Genomic DNA, 14,278 nt, shown 5'->3' with positions numbered 1-14,278 from the left:
TGTAACTTCAAAAAATAATAGTAAATAATATATTACACTTTAACATTGAAGTCAGGTTTTTTAATAGCAGTTTGACAGACTTAACTTAGCTAATAGAATTATATAATTTCCAGAGAGGTAACACTTGGTGTTGAAGAAATACAGTTATATTTTTAATAAAGTAATCTGACCACAATATTTACTACACATGATTCGTAAAAGATGTAACATATTGAATGCAGTTGTGCAATAATAAACTGAGAGCTGAACATGACACAAATTATAGGTTTAAATATGGGCCAAAAAGATGTACTACAAATATTAAGTAACACACAGTCAGGTTGGACAGCACCTTTCTGGTGGGAGAGCTCAATTTAAATTAGAAGTGGTCAGATTAAGATGGTGCAATCAATTCTGTTTTTTCATGTTAAATTCATAGTCCGTTAAGATAACAGAATACAGAAAATTTACCAGTCTAGCTGTTTTTACTGTTCTTCCTAAAATAATACGCTCTGTTCATAACTAAATTTCCATGAACTATATTATTTCATAAAAACCTTTATCATTTGGTAAAAAACGAAACTAAAAAGCAACTGCTGTCAACAGGTTTATCATTGTATAACCACGCCCATTCAAGTGTATCTTACGTAATTATTCTGAATAAGTACAAATACAATTTTTTAAACTAGTACAATTTTTAAAATTGTTGCCTATCTTAAGTTTCTAAAGCTTCCAATAACTAAAGCTAAATACCTTATAGTTTTATACGAGTTGGAATTAATTTAATGAGATAATTACAAATTACTTAAAATAATACATCACCAAAGAACAGTAGTTCAATTACTTAATGATTGATTTACTTAAGCACAATAACAAGAATTAGTAATATTAGTAACAGCAATCATGCCAGTGTTATGACACCTGGTATCAGATCATATGGAATGGACACATAGTTTACCATACATAAAGCTTTTGATATATTGTATAATGATGTGTTCCTAGAGATTCACGTTACCTTTTGGTGCTTAAAATTTTATGTTCGATTATTTAAAAAAAGTTTCGTTGTCATCACACTCCTATAACTAGCGAGAAAACAGGTAAACTTTATTATTCATTAATTTTACCAATCGGCATCGCCTACCAATTAAATGGAGCTCTGACTCCATATCAGTAATGTTACTGCTACTCTTCCTGTCATAGCATTCAAATTACTGTAGTGTAAAGTTACATATTGTATCAGTGTTATACATTTTGTAATATATAAACGATGCCAAATGTCCGAAATACTATTACGCTTTCAAACCTTCCATTGTCAATAACAAACTTTAAACAAAGAATATTGCGGCAACTAAGCAAAACACAACTTAAACAGTACATATAATAAAATCACAAAGTTAGAAAATAAACCAATATACACACCCATGTTCTCCAAACCTCTATTTCCAACTTATAAAATATACATACTGTAGAAGTTATAATATTGTACAAACATAAATAAAATATTTTCCCAATTTTTATTTATGTGTTTACCTTACTTTTTGTAATGATTTCTAGCAACTTTAACAACTATTATTAATATATTTATTCAAAGAAGATGTTATCTATTGTCTATAATGCATTTTAATAAAGTCACTATGATTTCCTACTAAGCACAAACTAAAGCAAAATCATTAGCAAACATAGATTAATCATAATGTGTTTAATGCAGATTATTCACTCCCATTAAATAACAGTTCTTATATAACCTCTTATCACCACTAAAACACCAATTTACACCACTAAAGCCAAATTACCAGGATCCCAGTTTTCATAACCCATAGAAAGTAAAAAATCATTGTGAAATGTGAAAGTTAGTAGGTTACACTTAGTTAACATTAAAAATGTGATAAGTCTGCTTAATCCTGCATTAGTCGTGCATTATTTCTGATTCTGTGCGCTGGGAAATATTTACACTACATTTTTTAAGACTTGTAAAACTGAACTATCCTTTTCTCTCGCTGTCTTTTAAGATCCTCTGCCTCACTACAATAGGTGAAAATATTGTTTTAATGAATCATTAGATCGGTGGCTGAATTTTTTTGTATTCTGTATGGTTTTCATGGCATATCATTTTTATATTCCCTTGTAATTTTATTGTTTTCAATAAAAAACTATCTGACAACAGTCAAATAGTTTTATAAAACAATGTTACACTTTTTCATGATAAAAAAAATTGTTATCTTAAAAACATTATGTAATTTAAGATTTTATATTTTGCTTTTTGCTACATTTCCAGAGATTATTTAAGCCCAGTCTAGAAGACTGTGTACAACAAACAATGTTTCAAACCCAGCACACAACTGACAAAGGCTGAAGAGAAAACTAAACTCATGAGCAGACACAATCCAAGAATAGTGATAACATAACATTTTCAAATTTTAATACAAAAACTTTGTTAAAATATATAACGAATACAAAATTATCAGTCAGATAAATATTTTTTTTATATTCGTACATTATCTATACATATATGACTAAACTCTATGTGATGTGACTTAAAAAATAATAACCTAAATATTATTATATATTTTGAGTAGTGAACACAATGGTCTGACAATCCAATTTAAAGACTAAAACATACATTATTACAAAACATTTCTTCTAAAATGAGCAATTAGCATTGTGATTATTGTTATTATTTAACAAATAATTACTATATGTTTCAATTCATTTGTATTATTCTAAAAATCATTAATAATCTTTAAGTACCTACAATTTTGGCAATAATTTATTCTAGAGTAATATAACCCAGAACTGTGTGAGTAAAAAATTGAAAGTTAGATATTAAAGATAATTAATCAATAAGACAGTACAAACTCAAATTTGGATTTATATATTCTCTAATTAAATTTTTTGCTTAGCCAAATCCAGCCATTTGGCTAATTGCCTATGGTAATGAATGAATTCAAATTAATAAATACTGACAATTGAAGAGACTGAAGATGTTTAGCAGCAGAGAGTCAGGTAGAGTGAGCTCTCTCGTGACACTCTTCCATTTAGTTATTAGTGGAAAAGAAGGAGAGGACTTTTACAACCACAATACCATCTTCTTTAATTCCACCAAGCTCCCACGAATAAGATTGATAAATAAATCATTGTTTCCAGATTATCTGTTTTAATATCGTCAGCTAAACTAATACCACGAATCTGCTAAAAGTAATCTAATCCTGTGACTATACAAATTGTTGAAATTTATCAGTTCAATATTTGTGTTTATTGTTAGTTGTTATGAGTAAAACCCTTTGAGTCTTGTTAACTCAAGACAGAAAATACATTGTAACATTTTATAAACACAAATTTCATAATGATACAAATTTCAACCTGATAAATTTGAACAGTTTTCTCTGTATCTTGAAGAGTTACCATTTTCCAGATACTTCCTTCAAAATCAGAATCTCTTTATTTCATAAACATCAAGTTTAGAAAGTGTGTCATATTAACTTAAAACAATACAATGTTAAATATTTACAGAGTTTCATAATTTCTGTACAAAAATTCATTAATGGAGTAAAAGGATTTGTTAATGAACCAGTCACGAGGCTTCAGAGTTAAGCCAAGTCATTCTCTGATACTTGACAATCATCCCACTGAATATCTGTATATTTTCTTTTCCCTTATCCAACATTTTCTCATTAGGCGTCAATTGGTTCCAAATCGAAGCCACTGAAAATATTTCTCACTGAATATTCCTACAAATATGATCTTTCAGATTTTATGTTACATAAGTTTTTACGCCAAGTTTCATCATGACCGGTACTGTGTATATCAACCACAACACATCCTAAAATTTTATCCATCTTTTCTTGGAATTGAAGACGTCACAGCAGCTCGGATTCAGATTCAATTTCCAAAGTATTCACACAGATCTGATAAGACTGATTTGAGGCTGATTAATTATATGTAATGCATAGGAAATTCTTATTAGAAAGTTTAACAAAAGTTATTTCATCTTTTATATTATGTATCTTTTCAGGTTCGATACGATTTAATTAAAAGTAAACTAAAATCAGAAAATAAAAACGTAAAATTTGTATTAACCCTACAACCAGTAAGCATCATGATTCATAGACTAATCATTAATTTTGCAATTATGTTATGCATTCTTTAATGCTTTGTTACAACTGCACAAAATAAGATGTAAATAGCATTACATATTTTTTTAATACAGTGGGAGTTGATAGAAACAGGGGAGTCTCAGAAGATAAAGATGTGTGAAAAAACTCATAATAAATACAATGTCACAAACTTGTATTTAAGTCACATTTTAAAGTTTTGCTACATTATAAGTGTGTATTTTCTGAATCTACATAACATTTGTAGAATTACGATTGTTTTGAACTGGACATTGTGCTCAAAGATAAAAATGTAATATGTGTTTAAAACAAACTTTTCCAAATCTTAAATTTTTGCAATTTTGACTGAAGATTTGATTTGTACATAGCCTATTATTAGGGATGTAGTTTACTGAAAGTAACGATATATTATTATAATTATATAATTAATTGTATTGCAACTTTATTTTTTTACAATTTTTCACAACAAACCTCTTGTGAATTCTTGAATTAGGGCTTAGTGATTGGGATTAAAAGCCCAACCGGCTGTACGGTTAAAATAGTTTTAGGAAATTGTAAACCAGTCTAATTCATGCAAAATAATATTTGAAATACACAATAACAAAAAATATTATGATGTTTAAGTGAACAGCTGCCAGTTTTTCAGCTATTAACAAAGAAGTAAAATATTTCACCATTAAATACATACAGTAGTTAATTGGTTCCTTGAATACGTATTTCCCCCCCCCCCAATTTGTAACATTAAAATGTACTTAATAATATTGTATTATTGATACAGGTTGGTATAAAGTTAAAATAAAATCAGAATATAACATTTATGAGCACATCAGAGATTTTTGAACACCCATCACTCTTTATGAAATAAACCTTTTTCACTCATGCTGTTTACTTATGAGTTTACTATTTTTAATATAGGATTGACTGAAGCGTTCCTAGCAGTTATTAGAAAAAGCTTTAAGGTAAACATTGAGAAGTTAACTGTTGCTTTGAATTTCAGATGTATCAACACACATGCATTGATTTCTCTAGGATTTAGGCTTTATCATCAAAAAGGGTCAATCTAGTGCCTAGCATAACAAGTCAACAAGTAGCTATTCACTATCAAAACATGTGACCCTTATCTTACGTCTGCTTACATCATGAAAAAGAATCTCCATGACATCAAACAAAAGATTGGCCTGTATGCAGAAATGTACCAGAAAAACTGAAGAGGTCAGTCCCATCTTTCAAACAGAAGAACTGTTGAATGAGTATGTCAATGAGATATTGCGAGAACTCCCCTACAGTACATTCACAAACCTGGCACGCAACATGTATGACAAGCAGGTATAACAGCATGATGACAGAAAATTATATCCTAGCCAAAAAAAAATTGTCACAGCAACTTGTATAAATCAATATTTGAAACTATAAATGCATTTTCGATCTGACATTTCGAGATGATAACCACACATGAAATGTACCTCTCTTCTGACTGCGCTGGAAGTGATATTATTTCTTATGTTTTGTAGAAAGATTTGGCACCAGTTTGACAGTCTGGTTTGCTGCTTGTTACACTTCAGTCTTTCCTTAGATAAGTGCATTAATGTACAACACTGTCTATAAATATCAAGGATACTAATGAACATAAAAAGTGATACAATCATTCAAATCTAGACTGTACTTCTTATTACACTTAATGTGCTTAGTTAGGCAGTGCATTTAGACAACACTAACAGGTCTATTGACAATATTAGTACTTAGTAGTGTTAAAGAGAACTGAGCAATAACACTGTCCGTGGTCTCCTGGAAATTTTCTACTGAGCTTTGTGCTTGGCTATTATAAAAATATACTAATTTTATCATCTATCTAACCTACTATTTGGGATTGTATATGTTTAGTTGTACCGACCAGTAATCTGCACCTCCCAACAGTAAGGCCAGAAATATAATTAAAATATTTAGATTTCACTTAGATACAATAATTTTTAGTAAAATAGTTTCACACAAAAACCTCGTTGAAGGAATAAAATAGTAGTAACAGTAGGAATTATAGTGGTCTATTTTATTTTACTGATATGGAATTGTTAGATCAGTTTGTTAACTCTGATCGGAGCAGTTTACTTCATGGATCTCTGCCGTTTGTCTGGCAATACCAGTTTGAAAGAGGAGAACGATATCCCTAAAAGTCTATTACACTTCTTGAAAACACACTGACTAAAGTTAGAACAGGTCAAATGAACAGATCTATAAATAACTACAATAGAACCCTACGATCAGATCTATCAATAGTATACAATGTTTGGGCGTTGTGTCAATCTCAGGTGGAGAGTGTGTAGCATCTTTGATCACTGACTACCACTGAGATTAATTAGGGTTGTTTCATATAAATATGTCATACATTATAGTAATAAAATTTGCTTCCACAATTGAAAATTTTGAAAAAAAATATTATTTTTGTATTAATATAATAATATTTTTAGTTCTTTAGCCATTTTTTATACTTAATGCACTAAGAAGTTTGTTCTGCACTTTAATAGTATTACAATTTCAAAGCAAAAACAATAATTACTTATATTCACTTTTTGTAAAGATCATACTGTAATTAAATGGTTGTCAAGCAACATAAATGCAATTTTTACATCAATACAATCTAGAGTCCATTTTCCGGTAAGGATGATTCAAGCTGTCAAACATTAAAATAAAAACTATATTTTTGTTGAATATTAAAAAAATCCAACCCTTTTTAATCCCGGAGAGATAAACGATTATAGTGAACAACAACACAGAACAGTAAAAAACGAGATTCCGCTAGTGTGCCAGAAATTGTTGTTACATATCATAAAATCACACACTCCCCAGCATAACATAGTCCGGTGAGTGCTAAGTCAAAACTATAACAGGTAACACTAAACAATCCTAACATAGGAACTAACATATACATATTATACTACACATAGTAACAAGACTACATACATCACATAATCACCAGAGATTTAAAATCATCAAATACTTAAACAATATTTGGTTTAACAGGTAATGCACCACACAGTTATATAACCATTTGTTACTTTTGTACAATGATAAAAACAACATGAACATACAACATCTAAAAATAAATTACTTTCATTGTCATGAGAAAAGAGACTTGGACACCAGATCTCTCTCGACTGGCCGACGCCTCTGAAACAGTAAGAAGGATTGTTCCCTCACCTAGAAAATAAAAAAGAAACACAATAACAAACTGATAGCACTTTTATCGCTATTTTGTTAGGTAAAGTTTCCCTTTTAATTGCCCTGAGATTATTATTCAATAAACAAATAAATAGGTTGCACATGTATATAAAAATAACTAAATCCTGTGACACACATAATTTATAAATGTAATAAAAATGAATTTTATATTTTTAATTTTATGTTGAATATACTGTATTTGGTAAACAGAATATTTTATATGGGGTAAAATATTGTATAATTGATAACAGTCCTTCATTTTTTACGACTTCTATACATGTCTAAAAAGTATCTTCATAAATTATCTACATCCAGGGAGGAACATGTAACATCATCGAACTCCTATCTACACCGTTCAAGGATTCATCGAAGAGATCGGCCAAACTTTAGACTAAAATCAACCATAAATGACAATCATGTATTATTATTACCATGTATCATATGTATATTCTGACACATAACTGTTCTCGATGTTCATGTTAATAAAGAAATTCTGATTCTGAACTTGCCTAAATGGAAACAAAGCTTCATGCAAATTTTAAGTTTATACCTCATTTAGTTTTTGAGGTATTATGCAGACATAAAGAAATTTTATGTCCCCCACATTAGTAACAAGTAACAAACTTCACTATCGCTCAGCCATTAAATATATAACAAATTCCATAGTAAATTCTTGTGGAGTGATCAAAAACATGTTTATATATTTTTTATGTTTCCAGGGAAGTTATTTTAAGGCATGTGCTGTGAAATAATAAAAACCGATTGCTCCACCGTTAACAGCAGACTGTACTGAAAGGACCTTGAGTTTTTCCCCATATAAAGAATGTTAACTTTAAATACATTTACTCTCAGTTTTTGGTCGAAGAAATAAGGTTAAAGTAAAGAATTGTAGTTTCACAAAGTTAGGGTTGTAAGAAACTATTTCTAACACAACTTGGGGACCAACGGCTTAAAGGTGACTTCCGAATCACCAACAAAGGCCGGGCAGGCGAGCTGCTTGCAAAGATAGCATGCTTGACATTGCTTGATTCGGATGCTTGAACCTGGAGCCCTTCAAATGAAAAGTGAACGATCCATTTGAGACCACTAAGCTAAATCCCTAAGAAATGTCTCATCTAAACATACAATTAATATGTATCCAATTGCTTTTTAATTATTTTTGTAAAGTGTACACTTTTTTAATAATGTGTAGTAATCATATTATTTAAATGAGACATCTCCCAATTATTATTCTGTATCTAAAAATAAAAAATAAGCTTTTAAAAATGATTTAAGATGAATTGTTCTTACAGGATTAAGACCAAGAAGGTGGCTCAGTCTGGAGGATACAACAAAACAATCATCTCCTGATCAGAGAACATTTTCTAGACAATTGAGTACAATAGGTGTTCAAGGAATTATCTTGGGCTCTCCTTCTTCTTTTTTCACTTTCTGTAGGAAGCTGTAGTTGGCATCATCGTACTCAAGTTCTAATAATAGATCCCGAATTTATAAACCTACCCACCTTGAACAGATAAGCTTGAAACTGCTATTGCCAATAAGGAATTTTGCCAAATAAAACTTTAAGAGGCCACGTTCCCACCCAAGCCACTGTCACAGATCTCCAATCAAGCTAGCTGTCCACTGACCTTATATCTAGCCTCTATTGCTCTTACAGCAATCCATACTTTTGTATCAAATACCTATTCAAATGGTCAAGAATATATTAGTCTAGAATGTGCTCTATATAAATGTTCCTCTAATTTAATTTTTATTTATAGTTTTTGTCTTATTAAAGAAAGGCTCTATACACAATTAGAAAAAGATGTTATATTATACTAAAGACCAAATTAAATGAATAAAATAACATTATAACCTATTAAATAATTGGTACACAAGATTGTCAACACAAAATTGTTCCATTTAGGTTCAGCTCAAGAAATCAAGACGTCCTAAGCCCAAACTGTTGCATTCTTAGAAAGTAATAAAACTTTTAAAATGCTTTAAACTATCTCCCTTTCACAGAGGCCCTACAGAGGCATTACATCAAACAAATACGAATTTGAATTACTTTTTTTGGTTACATATTCACATTGCAACAGATGTCGGACTGAGTCTAGTCCCCATAAGATACTGACAGAGTACTCAAGATTTAAACATACTCATTTTATAATGTATATGAAATCACCTTCATTAATAATAATTATTTGTACCATTACCAACTTATCCATGCAATATCAGAATCATACTTCCTTCCGTTTGTAATTACTTTAACCCTCTAAGTGGCGGTAATATGTTGCTGGAATGGCGGGCTATTTTTCAGAGTCAAGCAGGACTATCTTATAATAATTTAAAAATAAAATGCAAATTCTAAAATGAGCAATGCTTGTTATATATCATTTTTTTTTTAATAAACTACAGAATAACATAGTATATTATTTTTTACATACCTTAACCTTTTTTTACGATATCCACACAAATGTTCAAAAAAAACGTTTTTTTCTCCACCAAACTTTTCAATTTTACGTTCTGTAACTTTAAAAATGTCATTCCTAGGAGATTATGTTAAATGCAACCTTTATTCACAATTTAATTCTAAACAAAAAACCTTCAATAATATTTTTTCTATTTACAACACTGTAAAAGTTATATGGGAAAAACTGAATCTAGAAAAAACACTTTTTCTAGTCAGAATCGCTAGAACTTGCTTGCCTTTTCCTCCCTTTCCCTCAGTAAAAAAAACAGACCGCGGAGAAAACTTAGGATTATTGGTACTTTGGGATTATACCGACCACACCAGTATGAAGAACACAAAAATATAAATGTATAGATACAAACATGATAGAACAAAAAAAAAACTCTTTAATTACAAAATTAAAAACTTACAAGCATTTCCAGGTATTGTAATTGGTATTGTTGTCCATGTTATCTTATCTTTCTCGAGAATCCCGATTACGGCAGGCCGCGCGGCATCACATGATTTGCACGGTACATAATTGCCTTTCCATTACAATTCAATTTATATTTCTGATCAGCCCCTCTAGAATTTGATATTTTACTGATAGGTACTATTTCGAGGGATGTTTTTCTTTCGTTGACATCAGCGCGGGGCAGCACCATTTTGGGTGGCGGAATGTGATCAAGAATAAAAACAAGTTTTGAGTGTTTTTTTCAATAAAGAGTTTAGTTTTAGTTTGGTAATGTTTGTTTTTGTTGAATTTTAGTGTTTGGAGAAATGTAGAGGTAAAACACGGAAGTACAACAAAGCGACGCGACTCTGCAATCACGTTATCTACTAGACCGCTCGACTTTGACCTCTGTCTGAGGATGGGGAGGGGTTTGCGATAAGACAATTCCTGTTTTATATTGACGAAATATTGTTTTACGCTAATCTAGTAATCAGTAGAAACAAAATGTCAAATAACGATTCATGTCTGGGTGTGGTCGGTAAAATCCCAAAGTACAGGATTATTTCAGTTAGTACCATTGATTATTTCATTATGATTATTTGATTATTTGATGATACTATATGAAATGTATTTGAAATTTAGTGGTGAACGCAACTGTGCAAACTAGGCGTAAAAAGAATTATCGGTTGCCTAGCAATAAGCGGCAATGTGAAGCGACTTCTAAGACGTCGCTTGCCACGTCACGGCGGCGTAAATAGAACGTCTCAGACGTCGCTTGCCACTTAGAGGGTTAACTGACATTAACAATGACCCAGCTAACAAAAACTATTCTACATTTTGACTATAGAAGATCAATACAAAATTTTTCGATCCCGATTAATTAATTCAATTTATATCCTAGAACTTGCTTTTATTCCATTTGTATATTTTAAAAGCATTATTTCCTATTCGTACAACGCAGGTCCTGGGGGAGATGGTTGAACAGTTTTCTACCCATTAACAAAGGTTATTTTCTCATACAATCTGAGATGGTGGTTGGGTAGAATATACTTTGTGGCATGTCTTGTGTTGTGTTGGTGTATGCTATTCAGTTTTGGCAGATCTTCACCGTCGACATAGATGATTACTTCCTGAATGTATAGTGTAACCACTGTCAAAACATTCTGTGCTTTAAAAGCTTCTGTACAGGATTCTCAGCTTTGGAGGTCAGAGGATTCTAATAGTCTTTTTTTTGTAAGACAAGGATCCTTTTCAAATTTGTTACAAAAATACCCCAAACTATTAGAACATATCGAAGATGTGCATAAAAAAACAGAAGTAGTGTTTTAGCTGTATGATCATCACTTATTAATTTTATTTACTTTGTAATGTGCAGGGCGGTGTTTAATGTTTTTACTAATATTGTCAAGATGTTCAGGTGAGGTTTCCATCTATTGTCATCCCAAGGTATTTTGCTTGTGTGTCAGTTTCTATTTCAGGGAGAATTGGTATATCTGCTGCCCGCCTTCCAATTCCTAATTGTTTGGTTTTAGAAGGATTAACATCCAAATCATTTCCAAAGCAATACTGATATATCATGTTAAGGGCAGTATTCGAAGATATTTCAATGTCTATAGGTGTCTGTCCATAGGTTATCTTGGGGATGACTTTTTATCTTGTGCAGAGTGCAGCTCTTTACTTACTTTTTTTAATATTCTTTGTGAAGAAACTTCAAAAGCTTTCCTTCTTCCAATTTAGAGGCTGTGGAAGGAGGTTTCATACTAAAGCCTCTGTTTAGCCTAGGAAGAGGTTCAGGGTTTGGCATATATTCTGTGTTCTCCAGTTTCTTTGGTCAGTATCTTGTTTTCATTGTTGTAGGAGGTTTTAAATGGATGTTTTCTGCTTGAAATATTCTTTATTTAAGCTGCTTGCAGGGAAATACTAAACACATTCATTTTAGCTTTAGTTTTTGGCCTTCAGTTTGGTGATGGGCTACGTTATTTTACTTTTTCAGCATCTTTTTGGACAAAATTGCTTTTTGAGCATGTGTCACTTGCTTTCAATACCACATACAACTCATTTAGTTTATTACTGAGTTTTGACAGTTCATTTAGACAGATGCTGAGATTTGTACATTCCTTGTAGTCTCAGTTGTAGTCGAGTATTTAAGCGATATTCTTGATGTTTGCCAATTTCCCTTTTCAGTTAAAAAAAGTCCTTTCATGTTCATGTAATATTTGTTCATGGTTATCAATATGTTGGCGTAATTTTAGATCATGCTCTTCAAAGATAGCTTGCGTTTCTAGACAAAGATGCTTTTCTTTATCAAGCTGATCTTGTAACTCCTTATTTTGTTGATAGAGAATTTTGATATTTTGGGTATATTTACCTTCATTATTCTCTATTTCTTCTTATTTCTCTTCTAGTTATGTTAGTGTAATTTTAAGCTTGATGTTTTCTTTTTTCAGCTTATCATTTTCTTCTAGTAGAACAGACCCTATTTTAGCAGCCATCTATAGTTTTTGATCCTCATTCTTTAAGTCCTCTGGGTAGTTGACTTTTACAAGTTCTACTTCTAGCCTTTTTTCAAGTTCTGTAATTGAGGTGTTTAAGATGTCCGAGGCCTCAGCTCAAATTGGATAAACTTTATTATTTGGTAAGTGGATATGGCCCGAGCTAAAATTAGTACATTTCCATGTTTCAGTTGGCTCCTTGGCACATTTTTTTCAATTTTTTGGTTCTTTTCTGTTAATTCACTACCAACCAATCCAATAGTTGAAATATAAACTATTCGATACAAAACCATTCATTTTTCTCGGGTTCCGTTAATTCACTGCCATTGAAAAAAAAAACTATTTGATACAAAACCTGTCTAGGATTCCTGGATTTATTATCTTATCTCTTGGCGATAGGAGCAGCGTGGCGCGGTGGGCAGCCAGTCTAGACAGTCATTGTTGCGGTAGCAGTAGCCATGAACATGTTGCGAATTGCTAGTGAAGTCGATACCAAACAACGCGCTGTGCAGTTTTTACAAGTAAGAGGTATTTTGCATAACCCGAGACTGTGTGCTAATAACCATGAAATGTTATTGCAGTTAAGTAACAGTCAAGATCGTTGGTCGTGTTCTAAACGTACGTGTTGGGAATACAAACCAGTGCGCGCTGATACCTTTTTATCAGGCTCTAGTTTGTAGTACAGAACAATTATTTTGTTCATCTACTGTTGGAGCAAGGAGTACACCTCAGTGAAATTTTGTGACGACGAACTTGACATGAACCATAATACAACTGTTGATTGGAATATGTATATGCGCGAGGTATGTGAATACACACTAATGAGCAATAATGCAGTTATTGGGGGGCCAATAATACCGTTGAAATTGATGAGAGTTGCTTTGCTAAGAGAAAGTACAATACAGGTAGGTTTGTACCTAATCAATGGGTTTTAGGAGGAATTTGTCGGGAGACAAAAGAATGCTTCCTTGTGCCTGTTCCAAACAGAACTGCTCGTACATTGCTGCCTATAATTATTGAAAATGTTGCTCCGGGTACAACAATTATTACCGATGAATGGCGTTCGTACCATGGACTGGGAGACACCTATGAACACTTGACAGTTAATCATTCTATTAATTTTGTTGATCCCGAGACTTTAGCACACACTAACACAGTTGAATGTTTGTGGGGTAAAGTCAAATCACGAAATAAGAAACAATGGGGTATTTACCGTCCAATGTTAAACAGTTATTTGTGTGAGTACATGTGGCGCAAGAAATACTCACATGAAAATTTGTTTGAGAAAATGTTGGAACATATTTCAATCTTCATGCGACCGCAGTGATCAGTACTATTTACAACAATAACAATTGTACATTGGTTATCCTTTTGAATTATAAATAAAACATATGACGGCGTGTAAAATGTTTTTTAGATGCTATTTAAATCACTTCACTCCAGGTATTTACTATTATTAACTAACACAATTGGCTAAAGAAAACCAAAATTTGATCTAATTTAAGTACAAACATCATTGGTAGTGAATTAACGGAATTCCAGACCATAAAACTAATGGTAGTGAATTAACGGAAAAGAACCAATTTTTTTTCTA

The 14,278-nt window shown here is 31.7% G+C and overlaps 1 protein-coding gene across 2 annotated transcripts in view; it reads right to left on the bottom strand.

Annotated features, from left to right (window-relative positions):
• Positions 1-6,762: 6,762 nt before the first annotated feature.
• Positions 6,763-14,278, bottom strand: part of LOC124357539 (protein king tubby) — a 32,733-nt gene continuing 25,217 nt past the window's right edge. For both annotated transcript variants that reach the window (XM_046809431.1, XM_046809433.1), the window contains exon 10: positions 6,763-7,283. The gene's annotated coding sequence lies outside the window, so the exon portion shown is untranslated. The remainder of the gene's footprint in view (positions 7,284-14,278) is intronic.

The sequence above is a fragment of the Homalodisca vitripennis genome, chromosome 3 (genome assembly GCF_021130785.1).
Source record: "Homalodisca vitripennis isolate AUS2020 chromosome 3, UT_GWSS_2.1, whole genome shotgun sequence".
In the NCBI taxonomy this organism is placed as follows: Eukaryota; Metazoa; Arthropoda; class Insecta; order Hemiptera; family Cicadellidae; genus Homalodisca; species Homalodisca vitripennis.
Note: the sequence above shows the minus strand (reverse complement) of the source record. Positions and strands in the feature narration are given on the sequence as shown.